Below are 4,584 nucleotides of genomic sequence, written 5' to 3'. Positions count from 1 at the left end.
GACGAGGTGGCCGAGAGGTTAAGGTGATGGACTGCTAATCCATTGGGCAATGCCCGCGTGGGTTCGAATCCCATCCTCGTCGCACGTTCGGAGATAGTTTTATATAAATGTAGGTGATAAACGAAAAGCGAAGTTCTTTAACCATTTACTGTTAATTTCCAAAATGAAATACACGTTAAACAAGATGCAACAAAGCAATTTCAACGAAAAAGAAAGACGCTGTCAAATTCGACATTACGTTTTTGAACATATTTCTTCGGTTGTGTTATTACTTAAATATGTCTAGTTGTCGTGTTGTTTTAATAACGATTAACGTCCAATTGAGTTACACATATTTCTGTATTAGGTGGTCCTGTGGTTTGAAACGATGTCATTAGTTCACTACTAATTAGCGTAGGAATGGGGCGGATACACAAAACTTGCAACACAAACTCTTATACACATTAAAGAACCAAATATAAAATCTTCAAACGGATTTGAGATACACCAGAAGGTGATAAAGACACACGAACCAAACAACAAGTCAGAAAGCCAAATGAAAACATCAAGCGAGCATATACTAAATATTCCCAAAAAACATTTCTCAGTCTCACTGACTCTCCGACTTTGATAAGAGCTCCTGGCGATGAAACTCACCAAAGTCTCAAGTGAACCAAATAGACGAATTACATGATAATGCTACCGTAAAAAAGTTTATTACATTATTTATCAACCACTGGTAGTTAACAAACCACAACGAAAAATACATCATCCATTGACTTTTCATCCCATTCACAGCACACGTGCACACTTCAAATATGCACACACACCATAAGCGAAGAATATGTTCTCAAACACGCTGCTATTTGCACGTAACGTAAAATTACGACGCACACCCACAATAATGTTATACATATTGTATACGGAAACAAACGATTGAAGAACGCATAAATCGTTGGGCACGGTATGAAGACAGCTCAAGACAATGAGAACAAAATATGTAAAGAAACTGAAAGTGTAGGAATGAGTGCATCACAAATTGAGGAATCAAAGTGGGAAAAGGCATTTTGTAATAAAGCTTCCTATGTACAATCTCACACGTGAATACGCCCAATAGCCGCTCTGTGCCTTTTTCGCTTTTCTGGGTTCATGATATTACACAGTTTACGGGTACGTACAAAAGTGTTTCTGTGATATTTCTAATTTTGAAAGGAGAGTAACTAAGCGACGATGTTTAAACACTGAAAACACTTTGGGTGTTATTCACCGCATTTTAATTCACCTACAAAGCTAACGTACGAAATCCTGTTGACTTTTCACGCCATTACAAGAGAAGTGACCAGAAGTTACGACTCTTCACGAATGTCTCCTTCTTCAAGCGTCGTATAAATATAACTTATAGTACACGTATTGCCTCCAAAATTTCGAATTCGAGGAGACTCTAATCATTTTATGACAAGCAAAAGAACGTTTAATAAGTTTAATTCATATGACTTAATGTTTTCACAACTGGTAAAATAAACGAAGATTGGCAAAGACACGATGTGGGACACGTTCCACCGTTAAGTTGTACAAAGAAACTTTATTACACCATGCTTATTCCTTCCTTTTAAAAACACTTTTTATGTAACCATTCGTACACTTTCATTTCTTTTTAAACATCTTTTCCACTTTTCATAAATTTAACTGACCCTATGCATAAATTCAAGCCGAACAATGATATTAAAAGGTATTCACAAAATCTAATAAATTATACAATTTTCCTATATTCATTCGAACAGAAAGTGAATACCAGTGCTGTAAGTAAAATGAAACTTAGATAGGTAGTAGGGCCAAATCAACCTTCTGCACGCGCAGTTTGTTGATAACACGAGCCATAGATAAGCTTTATTTCACTTCTCTTTTTGAACGTACGTTAAAACAATCCGTCACACATTTCCTGTGAATGTACGATGCCTGAGTGTTTGTGTACGCAATAAATTTCAAGGCAACTGATTTATGGCATCTCCATATTTTTAGAGTTTCTTGCACTTTCTTTCTGTATGAAAGAAAACAACTGAAACTGGATTTGTCAGAGAAACATATTTAACTTTTACATTTCTTTAATTGTTTTTCAAATTAACTACACTTTTACTTTCTCTTTTAATCAATGAAGGAGCTTCACTTTGTGTTAATATTAGTCTCAGGTGCAAAGTTGTATTAGGAAAACGTACAAATTTAAAGATAATGTTTGAAAAAGGCCTACTCAAATATTAATGTGAACTCTCGGTCTTACGTTTTCACTACAACTCGAAGTAGGAGTAAGCGCGAACATTTTAAGATATTCCCCATTTTATTCACATTATTCGAAGGTGTAAAATACTTGACAGGGGAAGAAAGATAAATAACTATTACAAAACATGGGTCTCGAAAAAATTTATTATGAAATTGTTGAAGAGATGTTTTTTTACACTTGTCGCTTGTATTTTTGTAGGCGTGTTTTACACTAGCATATAAGGAAAGTAACATTACATTTCTAAAATAAATTTTCATTAATCATCATTTTACATAATCTCCCTCCAGTAAATAGGTACTTTGACTTGTTGTGTATATTTTACTTTCATTTTTATAAATTTATTTAATTAGTATTACACATCTGAGTTTTATTCTTTTTTAAATAGTTCCTGTTGGTTTGTATGATTGAAACAATGTTTTTATTATTTTTTCTCCTGTATCTCGTATAACTCAAAACCTTCAAATGCAATTCATCCATAGTATCGTATGTATAGCATGTGACTCGCAGTCTGCGAGTGTTAGACATGAATTGCGTAATCGAATGTATTTATCCTTTCAGTGGTAGTGGTGTAATTTGCTACGATTAATGACACTACTCGTTGGTAAAGAAGAGTTGGTTGGTTGTTTTGGAATTTCGCAGAAAGCTACTCGAGGGCTATCTGTGCTAGCCGTCCCTAATTTTGCAGTGTAAGACTAGAGGGAAGGCAGCTAGTCCTCACCACCCACCGCCAACTCTTGGGCTACTCTTTTATCAACGAATAGTGGGATTGATCGTCACATTATACACCCCAACGGCTGGGAGTGCGAGCATGTTCAGCGCGACGCGGGCGCGAACCCGTGACCCTCGGATTACGAATCGCAACGCCTTACGCGCTTGGCCATGCCAGGTCTGTAAAGAAGAGCCAAAGAGTTGGTGGTAGATGGTGTTGACTAGCTATTTTCTCTCTACGGAATAGTCTTTCATTTCAAAATTAGGAACGTTTAGCATAGATAACTCTCGCATAGCTTTGTGAGAACTTCAACTAATTACCTTTTTTCTTTCTTTTTTTGGTGATGTGATTTACCTGTTATTCTATCAGCTCTGGTATTGGGTGAAATGTTTCATTATATTGGATTTAGCAGATGTCTGTAAATATGGCTAGTCCAGCAGAGCAAATTTTTCTTTGCACATAGTTTTTTCCTTTACTGACGCATGTAATATACGGCCAAATAAAATACAAATAAAAAATACGTTTTCACGATTCTTCTGATTAGCAAAAGCAGTGATCATCTCTTCCATTTTGTTTACTATAAAAAATGTTATTTTGAATTCAATATTCAAAAAGGCGACATCAGACGGTCTTTCTTGTCCAATGGTAAGATGTAAGTAAGTTTTGAATCGACGTAAAGCAGGGAATGATCTCATTGTTCAAGTAGTCCCCCATGCTCTGACAATAAATACCCAAGAAAATGGCGTAAAAGACGCAAAAAAAATGGTTAAAAATTAATGTATGAAGTTTTATTAAATTATTCACAAAATATAAATGCATTTATATTAAAATAAACATTTAATAACACAATTAAGAAAAATATTTTTTATTATCTAATTAAAATACAAAAAAAAATTCTTTTTCTACTAAAAATACTTTATACAAGATAAATATTAATTATAAAAAGAGAAGATTTTATTCTGTTTATATATTTATCTTATAAATATTAATTTAAAAAAAAACAGAATAAAATTGTTCTATATATTCGTCTATGCGACCCTTATATTACGAGTCGAGTACTTTAATCATCTAGTCATGCCGGGCTGTATATACTTTCATTATTTAACTACAAGGTTTGCTTTGAATTTCGCGCAAAGCTGTACGAAGACTATCTGTGCTAGCCATCCATAATTTAGTAGTGTAGGGGAAAGCAACTACTCATCACTACCCACCACCAACTTTTGGGCTGCTCTTTTATCAACGAATAGTGGGATTGACTGAACAATTATAACGCTCCCATGGCTAAGAGGACGAGCATGTTTGGTGTGACGAAGATTTGAACCAGCGACACTAAGGAGACGTAAAAGGAAAAAAAATGATGCAGAATTAAGAGGTCATTGCATCATTTCGCTTGATCCATTGTTCAACTGTTTACTAAAATTCATGCGCTGGCGCCCCGACGGTAAGGAAATGGTGAAGAAGAAACAAAAATCATACCTTAATCTTGATATTCTAACTATGATTTTTTTGTCTTTCTATCCGATCCATATTTCTTCCTGTTTTTATCTTTTTGCCCTTGTTTTTCTTTTTTTTATTTTCCTTTTTTGTTATGCAATCTCCCTCGGAAATCGTATGGTTTTCT

The 4,584-nt window shown here is 34.7% G+C and overlaps 1 non-coding gene across 1 annotated transcript; it reads left to right on the top strand.

Moving 5' to 3' along the window:
- On the top strand, positions 1-82 carry TRNAS-GCU (transfer RNA serine (anticodon GCU)). The gene has a single exon. It is a non-coding gene; the product is annotated as a tRNA-Ser (tRNA).
- The last annotated feature ends 4,502 nt before the right edge of the window (positions 83-4,584 follow it).

Source organism: Tachypleus tridentatus, chromosome 8 (genome assembly GCF_004210375.1).
Source record: "Tachypleus tridentatus isolate NWPU-2018 chromosome 8, ASM421037v1, whole genome shotgun sequence".
NCBI classification, from domain to species: Eukaryota; Metazoa; Arthropoda; class Merostomata; order Xiphosura; family Limulidae; genus Tachypleus; species Tachypleus tridentatus.
Note: the sequence above shows the minus strand (reverse complement) of the source record. Positions and strands in the feature narration are given on the sequence as shown.